General features: G+C 37.4%; 1 protein-coding gene across 5 annotated transcripts in view; it reads right to left on the reverse strand.

The window, feature by feature from the left end:
* The window catches only part of mef2d (myocyte enhancer factor 2d), a 79,550-nt gene extending 70,853 nt beyond the window's left edge, over positions 1-8,697 (reverse strand). For 2 of the 5 annotated variants that reach the window (XM_086037791.1, XM_086037790.1), the window contains exon 1: positions 8,025-8,472. The gene's annotated coding sequence lies outside the window, so the exon portion shown is untranslated. Of the gene's footprint in view, positions 1-8,024 lie in introns of all 5 variants that reach the window. The other 3 variants (XM_086037795.1, XM_086037792.1, XM_086037793.1) reach the window with 3 other exon arrangements.
* Positions 8,698-14,058: the final 5,361 nt, after the last annotated feature.

The raw sequence follows: 14,058 nt of genomic DNA on the forward strand, positions 1-14,058 counted from the left end.
CCCGGATATTAAATGGAATGAGTCGGCCAGATTCTGGCAGATTCCGTAATCCCTGATGAAAACAAATGTAGTCTTCATTCAGTGTTTTTCATTTGCTCATCTGCTTGTACTCGGAGCAGCCAAAGCCAGGTCGGTCATTTCCATCCTGGCTCGGAAGCGGAGTATATAGAGCAATTCCGTCCGAGGCGGAGCAGATAAATTTAGCGCTCAGTACTGATTATTTTTAGCCCAAATCGACAACTGAGCAGGGATTACCATTTTTTTTTCTTCTTTTTAATTTCCATGAATGTTTATGCAACATGGCGCGCATGGTTGACAGCCAACTGCATGAAAAGATCAGGAATGACTCCACAATGAGATCATCCCAGTGTAAACGATCCGGGAGAGTCCAGCACAGCTGACCTTTCGGACAGGAGTGAAGGCCAGCCGGCTCGCCACTGAAATGTGCTCTTGGGGAGATCCAGTGTCCATTATTGTTCCACTCAGTCCAAGAATTTAAGCATTTAAGATTCAACACAGCGGGACGGTCAGCATGGTGCACTAATTTTCACCCGAAATGAATGTTCAACCATCTACCAGTCCATCATGATATTTTACTTTTGGAAGCAGTTGGACAGAATAAAAGTTTGTCCTGGAAATTCCCACATGACACTAAAAAGTCCCCGTCAAACAAAAATGACTTCAGTGTCTTTCCGACATGACAACTTCAGACTTTTATGTGGGTCTACTAATGATAGACGTGCCAACTAAATTTCACATTGCTAAATTAAACTGGCTTCGGCGGCCAAAATAAAAATGTAGCCTACGACCAAGAGTCATCAAACTTTGCCATCATACGCCACCCACACACAATGACGAAAATCAAATGTTTTTTTCAAATTACTGCCACCCATCTGTCTGGTCCAAATTTGGTAGAAATAGGACAAAATCTCGAGTCCATCCTTGAAAGGTCCACTAGAAAATGGCTAAAGTTGTCGCAAAAACTGACGATTTACTTTTTGTACAATGTTTCATGAGACTTTTTTGTGGGTCTACTCATGATAGACACGCCTACCAAATTCCATACCACTAAGAGTAAATGGTTTTGGGGGCAGAGTTAATACAGAAGTAAACGTTTAAAGAAGTCAAGAAAGGTGAAATTGGTCCGAGTATTATTAGTTTTGGGCTAAAACGGCCACCTTCCTGACTCTTTTTGGCCATCGCTTCTTGAGACATTTTTGTGGGTATACTTTGGATAGACACGTCAACCAAATTTTATGTTGCTTTGTGAAAATGGCTCTAGGAATGAATTTCCATACCCCAAAAATTAAGAAGTTGGGAAAGCTCGATTTCTTTTTTTTTTTTTTTTTTTTTGATTAATCTTAAAATGTCTGCTTTTCTTCGTCTTTTGGACCATGGCTTCTTGAGACATTTTTTGTGGGCCTACTCATAGACATGCCTGCCAAACTCAATGTCGGTCAGTGAAACTGCTCACTCCACCAGGGATCAAAACTGTAGAGCTTAATGGTAAGTACAATTTTACATACACGCAAGTAATAATGATGGACTTGTGAGTGTTTTTTAGCAGAGGTAGAAACAAAACAAAAAAAAATCCCAGTGACATTTTTTTCCTCTGGAGTGTGTTGCGGAAAAAACAAGATTAATTGCATCACGTTGCAGCAGTGAAAAAATGAAAAAAAAAAAAGTTCTTTTTTTTTTTTTTAATCATCTCAAATCATTGAAGATTAACAAACAAAAAAAAAGGAAAATGAGAACAATTCCACAGGCTGTCTGAGAATTCCCTGAATGAGCGTTGATTAAATAAACTTATTAATGCTCTCGGGGGACATGCAAAAAAAAACCACACAACCACACACCATGCTCAGATAACTTTGGAATTAATTGCTACAAATGTTTTTGATGTACAGAATGCAGCTAATTGATTTCATGGTGGCTCATACAAATGCGCTACAGCGAGAAAGGTATTGGGACACTCTAAATGGCTCCATGGTCTGTCCTCCCGTCTGTGGCTTCCATAGTGTTGTGCACTGTCCAGAAACCCACAAAACATTGTCACGGACAGTGCATGTACAAATAAATATTTGTATATTGATTTTTTTTCTAATTATTTTAATCTAATATTTAGTTATTTTTAAACTCATATTTTTGTATTTTATCTTATACTTGTATTTATGTAATATTTGGTATAAGTGTATATTGTTTTGCAATCGCGTATAGTCATAATTAACTTAAAAATATATTTTTCGGGGGAGTATTTGAATATTTTTGTATATTTGTTTATTATTGGTCCAATTTTTGTGTATTTATACCTAATATGTTGATGGGTTTTTTTCTTGTAGTAATGCATTTTTGTATTATTTTTGTATTTTTGTCTGATAGTTGTGTATTTTTTATTGACTATTTGTGTATGGTTCATATAATATTTTTACATTTTTCATTTAAAATGTTGGTATTTCTCATGTGAAATGAAATACTCTTAATTAAATACTTCATGCATTTTTGGATAAACTTTTCTTCTAATATTCATGTACTTTTGACTAAAATTTTGAAATAATCATGCGTTTTGTGTCATATTGGAGTATTTTTGTTTTAGGGTTGTCGTTTTTTTATTTATTTTTCCATTCATGCATTTTTTGTAACTATGTATTTTTGTCTAATATTTAGGTAATATTTTCTCATATTTATTTGTTTAATATCTTGCGAATAGTCACACATTTTCTGTGATATTTGTGTATTTTTCATGTGGTAGTGGCATTTTTGTGTAATATTTGTGTAACAATGTATTTTTGTCTCATATTTTAATTTTTTTTTTAATTAACGCATTCACTGCCAAGCATTTTCAGACCCTCTTTTACCCTAACATTTGAAAAGATTTGAAAAAAATATCAATAGGTTCCTGAGATTGAATGGCTGGACTGTGAAAATCTAAATCGTCAATGGCAGTGACTGAGTTAACATGCATTTTGTTTGGTAATATTTGTGTATTTGTTGGAAATAAAAAGAAAAAATCCTATAATATGTTTCCAAGTTTCATCTAATGCTTTTGTGGTGGGGCGGGGGGTGCAATATTCATACACTTTCCTGGAGTATTTGCATATATTTTGTGGCATGGCAGTCCAGTCCTTCCTGTCCTAATATTGAAGAATGGAAAGAGACAAAATTGGGGTGAACGTGGGGAAAGGAGCGTGGGCGTGTTGGCCTACCCTGGTGAGAGAGCGGACACACGGACAACACATGTTCACCTGGCAGGATGCTCATCCTGCCTCAGCATCAGTGTTTGAATGTTAATCTTTGTCTTATGTTGTTACGTGTTAATGTGTTTTTTTTCTAAATGGCCAATTTCACTATTTTTTATGAGCTAATATTGGCTGATGAAATCAGCTGGCGAATTAATTGGTCGGGCCCTAAAATGAACAACAAACAGCAAACAGAAAGTTGAAGACGTGATGCATGATTCCAAACCACAATCCAGGTGATAATTTTTCATTGTATTTCTATCCTTTCAAAATGATGAAATTGGTGTATTCATCCCCTAATTTATCAAATATTTTTATTTGTAGAATATTTCTGTATTTATTGTCTAGTTGCGCAATTTTAACCTAATATTTCCTTCAATTTTCTGTTTTCTAAGATTTCTAAGATTCTGATATCTGTTTTTAATATTTGCTATTTTTTTAAACATTGGATTTTCTTATATTTTTATTTTTATTTTTTTGCATACTTGCATATTAAATATCATATTTGTATTTTGTATAATATTGTGTAGATATTTTTTATATTTAGCATTATGCATTTTGCATGATATTTGTGTGATATTAGATTTTGTTCATATTTCATATTTTGCCTTACTTCCTTGCATTTCTGTTTTGGTATTTTTAATATTTCAAATGTGCATTTTGCATCTGATATTATGGATGAGTATCTAATTATTATTTTTATATATTATTTGTAGTAATCATTTTATTTCTAATATTAATATTTATATGTTTTTGATCTTTTTTCTAATGTTTGCGTATTTGTCATCTAAAAGGTTAGTATACAGTATTTTGGATAACATTTGTGCATTTTTGTCTATACTTTTGTCCCCCTCGATATTCATGTACTGTTTTCCATCTAATATTTTAATACTTTTATTTCCTCTTTTGGTACTTTTGTGTTTTTCCTCATATTTGATCTTTATTGCAGTTTACAAGTCTCCTGATGAGAGCCTGATGAGATTCATGTTTTGTTCCCATTTGGACTTGGCTGTAAACGGTCGTAGCGTTCCCAGAAAATAAAGCAAACAAATCAAGCGTTCCCTCTGTGATTTTGTCTCATCACTGTTCCACTGCAGGAGAAGAAAACTTTGCAAAGGATCCAAAGGGAGCTGAAGGTTCATGTGCGGCAAACCAAGCAGTCGGTCCGCCTCAACTCGCGGCGCACAACGGTCCTCTATGTCACGTCTGGAGTGCACGCCAGTTGAGCAACGCCTTAAATGAGCGGCACCGACGAGGAGGGAGAGTTGGTTTCCCCTCCTTGAAGTTTTTGCTGTTTGATGTATACAATATACTGTATATACATAGACACACGTATACTATATTTTTTTCCCAAAATTATTTATCAGTCCCAGTTTAATTTTACTGTAAAACTGACAGGTAAAACAAAATATTAAATATTGTGTACATAGTCACCAAAATTGTTCAACAAATCTATTTAAAATGAATAAAGTCCCCTAACTTATTAATAACAAGTTTAACTAATTTAACTATTTTTTTGCATCATATGTTTGTATTAGGTTCTAGTATTTTTACTTATTTATTTTTGTCCAATAATCATTTATTCATTTTTGAACAATATATATTCTATTTAATATTTTAGTAATTTTTATATTTTTATATTTCTGTATATTTTAGTATTTTTAGGATTGTGTATATTGATTTTTTTTAAGTGTTAGTATTTTTCAAGTAATGTGCTTTCCATCTATTTTTACTTAATATTTGTGCATTATTTTCTAATATCTTAGTTTTCTTTTCTATGGTATTTTTTAATCCAACCATCCATTTTTTATAGGACTTATCCTCAACTGACTACGAGCGAGAGGTGCCGTACACTCTCAACTAGCCGCCATCTTTTTTTTTCCGAATTTGTTTAATTTCATTATTAAACATTTGAATGCAATAAATTTTCTATTTTTGCTGCAAATATTTTCTATATTTTGCTGAATATTTTGTATTTTTTTAAAAGAAATGTTGGTATTTATGTTTGTGTCATATGACTTGATAATTTATGGGTTTTTTGGGGGGGGATTTTTCGCTTTCTAAAATTTTTGACAGTCTTCTAAATTGTGCATCTAAAATTGTGGCACAGTTATATCAAGCATTAAATTTTTTTCCCAGTAATTTTATATTGCAATGGGTTTAAGTTTTCAAATCGGTTTGTAAATTTTGTAATGGTTGTACTTTTTTAGTTTGATAAGGTATATATTCTTTTGATATTGTGGTATCTGTTCTAATTTGGGATTTCTTCCTAGTGTTTCTTTTCATTTAGAATTTTTGTGGAAAAAATATATATATTGCGGTATTTGTCCAATAGTTGTGCTTTTTATGGTGATTGTATTTTTGTGTAATATTTTCGTCAAATAGTTTCGTATAATACTTTTGGATTTTTGTCAAACAAAATCTATTTTTGTAATACTGTTATTCTTCTAACATGTTTAATACGATTTCAAAAATGTTTGTCATTTTGTTGTCTAATATTTGTGTATCCTTACAATATTTTGTATTTACTCAACCATTTTATTCAAGACCCTTTTTTTTTTTTTACTTTTTTATGTAGATAGCATTTTTACTTTTTGGCTAATATTTTCATATTTTTAAAATATTTTTATATATGTCCATAAATTTGTATCTTCTTATTTTGCTGTTAATTACGCTGCATCTCCTCCAGTAGAGCTCAGTGCTGCCCCCCATGTTGTGGCACAATGTGGTATTACACTAGACGCTCTAAACTCCGACTTCGCTGTATAATGTAAAAAAAACCATTGAAAAAATCAATCGCTTAAAAAGCCGCGATATAGCGAGTGTGTGAATGATGAACCGTGACACAGCAGGGAAACGTTGCATGCTATTATAAGAAATCAAAGACAATGATGAGAAAGTGAGGACTAGTGTCGGCGGCATCCACCGGTAAAATAGTCTCCGGGTCTGAGGAGGAAATGAGAAGTTTGATGACACTCTCCTTCCAGGAGAAAGGCAATTACGAGCCGTAATGAGAGCGCAATGGGCGGATATGGGCTCTGCGCAAAAGACGCCGAGTCCCTTTATTCTGGTAGATTGCGACACAAACCGTCTTCTTAAAGCCAAACTGTAATTTACTTCCACGTACGTCGTAAATCTGCCGTTTAACGCACTGAGTAAATTGACGGCGTCGTAAAGACATCAACAAGCGCACCGGAATGAATCAGCTTCCTCGGCTACTGTAAATAATAACACTACAACATGGAACCTCTCACCATCAGCACCGTGATAAACTAACTCGCAGAGACAATAATCCTGTCCAGTGTATAACTGTCACCTTCAGCGAGTCTCATTTTCTCATTTTACTGTTCGTTCCTGGATAAAACTTAAGTCTATTCCAGAGGACAAATTCCATCAACTCTCCATTCCTCTGTGAAACTGTCACCAAATTTAGAAGCTTTATTAACTGCACAGCTCAGGGTAAAATTGTCCATTTACTGTCACTTCTCAGGGTAAAACTAATACTCAGCTCCAGAAAAAAAATTGTTACCATTGTAGAAGGTTCAGGGTAAAACTGTCCCCATCGCAGAACCATCATTAAATTGGCATAAATCTGCTGATTTTTTCTGCTTGTTTTATTATTTATTTATTTTTTATACATTACAACATAAGACAGAGATAATCACATTCATCACACACACACAAACAAATAAAATGGCCAATTTTTTCTCTGTTGTTGGGTTAAACAAACACAGTAAAGTCAAATGTTCTGCCTGTAATTCATAGCTTTATTGTTAGCGCTAAGTGACTCAAAAAAGTTATTTTATTCATTATATAGCTTTGTAACTAATCGGCCGATTAATCGGTTATCGGAATTTTACTCTGCCAAATATTGGAATCAGCCTCAAAATAGTTCTTAGCAGTTTGGCCCTATTCTCAATTATAGAACCTCAATTAACTGTCTGTTCCAAGGTCAAACTGTCAATTTACTGTCAGTTCTAGGGTAAATCCTTCATTCGCCATCCACTATGAGGTAAAACTGTCGCCCTCATGCGGACTTAATTTACAGTAACTGTCTATTCCAGGGTAAAACTGGCACCACTTTATAAGCAAGGTCAAAATATCAATTTTCTGTTTTCTGTTTCTGTTTTCTAAAACTGTTCATTAGCTGTCAGTTCCAGGGTAAAATGTCACCATCACAGAGCATTTCATTGTTACAAAGTAAAATATTCAATGTTCAATTAATGGTCTGTTCCAGAGTAAAACCTTAACCAAATGTCGGATATTATGTAAAACTCTCACTGTCACAGAGCCCCAATTATGTGTTAAAGTGTAAAGGAAACACTTTACACAAATAAGTGAACCACCACATAAATCTCCCCCCCCCATCCCCCCGCCCCCCACCACCAAAAAAAAACAACCCTGCTTTAAGTTCATATAGAATGCAACTTGGCGAATCACAGTAACTCCTTTGAAGCTGGCTAACCTGCAGTGTGCAAGTTTCATGCATATATTCCATAAAATTCTCCTACTTTAATGCATCAAAGCCAGATGCTCGAGGCAGATGTCCACCCCCCAAGCAAACATCAGTTTTTAAAAAATATATAAAACCATTCAAATGCATGGAGTCCGGCACTAACGTGTTTTTATTACCACGTTGAAACAGAGTGACGTGCACTCAAACAAAAACAAAACAAAACTACCTTCCTCCTCCAGCTTACCACGCACATTCCGAAGCAGCGGACGCACACACATGCTCACTCCGAAAAAGATGACACGAACCCTGCCAGAAGCAGCACAGTCACCTACCGGGCCAAAGGAGCATCCGCATCTGCCTTAGGAGGCAAGCGTGGTCTGGCTGCGTCCAACGCCGGCTCAAAGCGTCCCAAATCGCGGTTGCCGACTGTGCTTCGTCCCGCCGAGCGCGCCCCGTCTGTGAATGATCAAATCGTCTCCGACTTGACGTGCGGCGTAACTATTTGGCCACACTGCAAATGGAGCCGAGGCTCGTCCTGAGGGGGCGTCGTCGCGCTGTGATCGACAGTGACCCCTTACCAATGGGAGCGAGGCTTCCGCGTTATTAGGGCCAATTGAGAGGCGGCGGCGCGGTCGGCGAGGTGAGGAGGGGGGGAGTAGGCGGAGCTTTTAGACCTCTGGTTGGCTTGTATTCCTCCGCTTGCCTCGATGGTCGCACGCTGTACCAACATTTCATTTCACCGGTTGAACTAACTCACTTACGACAAATGTCAGTTTAAATCACCACGGAGTTCTTGAAAACGTCGTCAAAGTTGTCGACAAGCTGGGTTACTATGACAGGCCTTTAACGTCAACCCTCGGCGTGGATATTAGACAGTAGCGATAGCGAACCAACTCCTGTCTGTGATTTCTTGCCACTTTTCTGCATTATTAGCATGTTCATATGTAAATACAATAATTGATATATTGATTAATGTGGCCCATAAGCGTCTGGTTTCACCTTTTGCCGGATGGTACACGTGACTTTTAAATGATGTGAGCACTACCGGCGACAGCTCGCACTACTTTGTCAGATCTGCGCGGATGAACACTGTGTTTACGGTTAGGAAGGCGGGGAAAATATGACATCACAGTAGATTGAGGAGAGGGGAGGGGTTGGTGGCGTGCGGTCTGACAGTGCAGCACGTGCGCGGAACGAGCAACAATACCGACTTAAGATGTACAATACATTATTTTCTAGTAAGATTTATGAACAAATATTGCTTTCAGTTTGTGCATGAAACAGATACATCCGAAGTGACGACATCGTACGAATAATTTTCGGTCGTGATGACGTCACCAGCAACCTGGCTCAGAGTAATACTTTATATTGTGAATTTTATATTACAAAAAAAGTAAGCCATTTAAACCGGAATAACTGAAATCTGCACATGTTCAATTGTCAATAAGAGATACAGTGAGCTGTTTACAATCAAGACCAACCCTCGATTGATGAAAAAGCGCGATATAGCAAAGCCATATTCCTGATAGTTTTTGCCATCCCACGCGCTTTAAACACATTTAAGTGTATTTAACACACTCTTAAAAAATGATGTTTAAGTGTTTGTTAGCACCTGTTCTCTCCCGCTGTCAAGTAATCACGAGACCATCGCCTTAAGGAAATGAAAAGGGAGGGGACTGTCACGCAACTGTCACCTCTCCAAATAAGACTCAAATTGTGCTTCCTTCAAGCAGTTTGTCAACCCAAGCTGAAGTTTACTGTAAAACTGTCACCTAAATAAAACAGAATTAAACATATTATTTAAACCACATATTTAAATACCAAAATGTTCAACCAAAGCATATAATGCAAACCTGACAGCTCAACGCAAATTAATAGCTTATGAGCTAACGGACATTAGCATAGGAGTAGTGATAATTCAATTATAAATCTTCAAGCAGCTGCTACTTTAACACACCGAGGAACAACACATACAAACAATAAAGTGAGCGCTTATAGCGCCACCTGATGATTTGGCATGCACAATGACCACGTGGAAATTATTGTTTTAATGCACATGTACACATTGTAAGAGTTTTGTAGTTGTGTTGTCACCAAAGAGGTCGGAAGGAGGATTACACACTGTGTGTTTTGTGCTTTACATAAGAAGATTACGCCATGGATTTCCATTGCTGCAGTCAGCTGGACGCTCATTCTCGCAGCTGGGTATGAACGCCGGTCAGAGCCGGGTCATGTAAATGCCACCACGAGGAATGACAACAAACAGTGGAAACACTGTAGTGACGTATATGGGATAATTCATCAATAAAACGCCATTAAAAAAAAAGAAAATCTGGCTTGAGAAAGACATATGTGGGAATTCAAAAGTCGACACACGCCTATTCAAACGTGAGATTTTTGTGAGAAACCATTTAAAAACGTTTCCCACTTTTTTTCCCCTCTGTTAATAGAGTTCACATGTTCTAGTAGGTTTTCCCTGCCTTTTGTTTTTCCCTCTAGCAGAAGCTTGAAGGTTTTCATTTATTTATTTATTTATTTATGAAGACTGCTATTTCGAACTGTACATAATTCCCTCCCATGCTTGCTTTGAACGCCCCCCCCCCCCTCCCCCCGGCCCCCATGTTTGTTCTCTTCTCCTGAACAAAACATTTGAACAATGACTCAATCGTTGGATGGTTTAAAAGCTTTCTGCGGACCAAGGTTTATTATAGGTAAGATGTGACCTTGCACTTATCCTCACGAAAAAACCCAGGCAGGCACGAGAAGAACATGCGAACTCCACACATCGGGGCTGGATTCGAACCCATGACCTCTGCACTGTGAGGTGGATGTGCTAACCAGTCGACCACATGCCATCTCCTATTAGAACATCTGAACTTTATTCAGAGTTTAAAAAACGGGCACAATGGTGATAAGTGTGCGCTGACTCACATTTAACATGAGTTTGTGCAATCACATTATTTCAGTTTCAGTTTTTTATTCATACTTCCCCGCTCAAAAAGATTTTTAAAAATCTATATGGTTATACAAGTTATATCACATTAATGGTGGAAAATGGTTTGAAATTACATGTATCTTGGTGTATTTATTTTTATTTTTTTATACCACAAAAACCTGGCATTTGAAGAGGGGTGTGTAGACTTTTTATATCCACTTTATGTGATTCGGAGCTGCAAATCTTTTGCCAGGGTTGCCTTGACTCACCTGTACAATTCTACCACATGAGAAAAGATTGAGCGATGGCGACAGTGGCCAAGCCGAGTCAATTTATGATGTTAAATTGTTTCACATTTAAAACATTCATTTCTAAATCATTAGTTTGCATTGTTGTATGTTCTCTATAACTCTGACGTGATTGTGCGCGGTTGGTATTAAATTGGACGTGTACTATAATACAAAATAACCCAAAATACAAATCAAATATTTACGTATTTCTTATGATTTATTTCATTTCAGTTCACGGGTTTTTGTTACTTTCTGGCAGAAAAACACCTCAAATGTGCCCGTTAAAGTGTCACCTCGCAATGTTAATGAACTGAAACCGCTCCAATAGTTGCAATTTACTCTACCAAGTAAAAATCTAAATCTGCCTGTCTGATTTATCTACCAGTTTTTGTAAAATTGCTGTGAACATAATCCAAACAACAACATTGATGGAATCATTCAATATTCTTTCTAGATTATAGATGTACTGTTTTTTTTAAAAATGTTTTTAATCTACACCTTAAAGGATAAAGCTACCCTACTGTAGTTATACTGGAGCAGGTCTGCTTCACAGCTGTATGTAATCTGGCGCCCCCTTTTGTATCATCTGTCTCACTGGATGTCATACTGTACTTCATTTGCTTAGGACAACTGACTTTGTCAAAAAAAATGATGGGTGTTTCTTTTTGATGTTGATGTTGGTTGAAATTTGAAACTACCAAAATAAAATTCAGTTTGACCAATCAACATGAAATTGGGTGGACATGTCTTATTTTAAGTCTAATCTCCATAGCGGGAATTGAACAGGAAGTCCAAGGTAAGGCACATTATTTTTATAGCACATTTCATAGACAAGGCAACTCAATGTGTTTCACACAACCAAAAGCACAACAGTGAAAATCATTTACAAGCAGAACTGTATTACTGTACGCCCTCTGCTTGATCAAACTTTTTGATTAAGAGCTGTATGTCCCAATACTTTTGTCCAATTTGTGTGCATGGAACGTTACGTCCCGAGAAGTGAACACATTTATGAACTCAATGCGTGTTTGTATTTCCAAATGAGAGATTTAGGCAGAGCTCTTGGGATGTGGAGACAGATTAGTGACACACACACACGCGCACGCACACACATACACACATGCACACACTTACACACGCATTCTATTGAGTGTCAGTAGTGAGTGTCATGGCATTTCTTGGCACTAAGTCTTCAGATTGACTTTTTCATGGGCGCACAAGGACACACGCTTGCGTGTATTGGTCCACACTTTAGTTAAGCTCCGGTCATGTTCGTGCTCATCATTCTCATTTTGCTTTTTTGCCTCTTGGTACTGTTTGTATTTATGCATTTTTTTTCTAAGCATTCATTTTATTTGCTGCAATTAGTCTAGTTTTGAGGGGCGGTCCAGTTTCATGCAAGCGAGTCACTGATTTTGGCTTGTCTTACCCTGATGAGAGGGGTGGAGCTAGGGCGTTACGAGTGTGAGGGGGAAAAACGAGCACCTGTAAAGACAATGAAAGAATCTTCATTAGTGGAGGCAGCACGACATTTATAATTATTCGTAACGATCTTACTATGGCAGTACTTTGTTATTATAACGTTACTATGATGTATCATTATGGTATTGCTGTTATTATGGTATCACAATAGCGTCACTACAGTAGAGCATTACTGTTATTCAAATATTATTATTATTATTATGGTATCACTTCTGTGTGTTCATGACTATGGTATCACAATGTTATTACAATGTTATTACAATATTTACAGTTTATTAGGGATAAAAACTGTGCCAAACATATCATGTGAGTAACTCGCTGTAGCATCCCCTGACTAAAAGGGACCAAGCCAAAAGTCTAACAACAACAACAATAATATTACATCATCATTATTATTATTAATATACTGGTGAATGCAGAAATTGAGCTGCCCTGAACTGAATAATCTAAGAGCAGCTTTTTTTTTTCTTTTTTTACATTTTAGTTTCACTCTACAACTCTGGCATTTTTTTCCTTCCATTTTTCCCTCAGCGATAATGAGCAATTAACCGCACTTTAGTACTAATAGCATGTTAGACAGCAGGTGAACAATTAGCTTGACTTTATTTACCTCTCTGTTGTGTGCCTGTGTACGTGTGTGCGTGTGTGTGTGTGTGTGTTTGCGTGCGCGCGTGTGTGTGTGTGTGTGTGTGTTGACCCGCAGCTTGTCTTGTGCTCTGCCTCCACCGCATCCCTGCGGTTGCCTAGCAATGCAGCCGGTCTCCATGGCAACGGCGCCAACAAACGCCCCCTCTCCTCTCCTCTCTTGCCTGTGCCCATCAATTAGGACTAAAGTGCGAGCGTCACAATGAGCCACATCGCACAGTAAAGGAAAAGCGGTGACGAAAGGTTGGCTGGTAGGGCAGGCCGAGATCAGTGGCATGCGATGTGGTTCATGGCCGCTGAGGCACTGACATTAGAGTCAGATTTACACATTTATGAGCCAAAGAGAGTGGCGAATTTGTCATTAATTCAGCAGCCATGCAATCGGTCTGGGAAAGAGTGGGTTATGGGTACTTCCAGTTTTGAGAAATTTCACTGGTAGGATAATTAGTCATTTGGGATAAATTTGTCAAATGAATGAACTTCGTACTCTTGTACGGTATAGTCGTAATATACCACCAGCATAACTAAATGTGCGTTCACTCAAAGGGGTAAATGTCAATAACTTCACAATTCACCTATTCCAGATATTTACTTTTTTTTTCCGCCTGCAAAGTCGTCCTTAGTATGGCTTCTAGAAAGTGAAATGTACTATTGAGAAATCCTGGAAAGTGAGTTCTGAGCTCTCACTGGTTAGGTAAGCCCTCTTCAGTCCCTGCAGTTGGAGCTTTCGGTGTAAGTGGTGGAGAGAGAGAGAGAGAGAGAGAGAGAGAGAGAGAGCTTCAAAGGCGCTCTCTAGGCCACACCATTTCAAAGCACAGCACAAGAATACAGTAATCCTCCCCTCCATTGAGGGGGTTACGTTCCAGACCCTCTGCAATAAGTAAAATCCGTAATATAGAAATATCCTATTGAAATACTCCATAGGCATGTTTTTATAGCATTCATGGCATTTATTTTTAGGGGCTTCAAATCAGGGGCGGAGCCAGAACGTGGTTAACGGGTGGGCCTGGAAAA

The sequence above is a fragment of the Filicampus tigris genome, chromosome 8 (genome assembly GCF_054856515.1).
Source record: "Filicampus tigris isolate MCC_2025a chromosome 8, RoL_Ftig_1.0, whole genome shotgun sequence".
Classification (NCBI taxonomy): Eukaryota; Metazoa; Chordata; class Actinopteri; order Syngnathiformes; family Syngnathidae; genus Filicampus; species Filicampus tigris.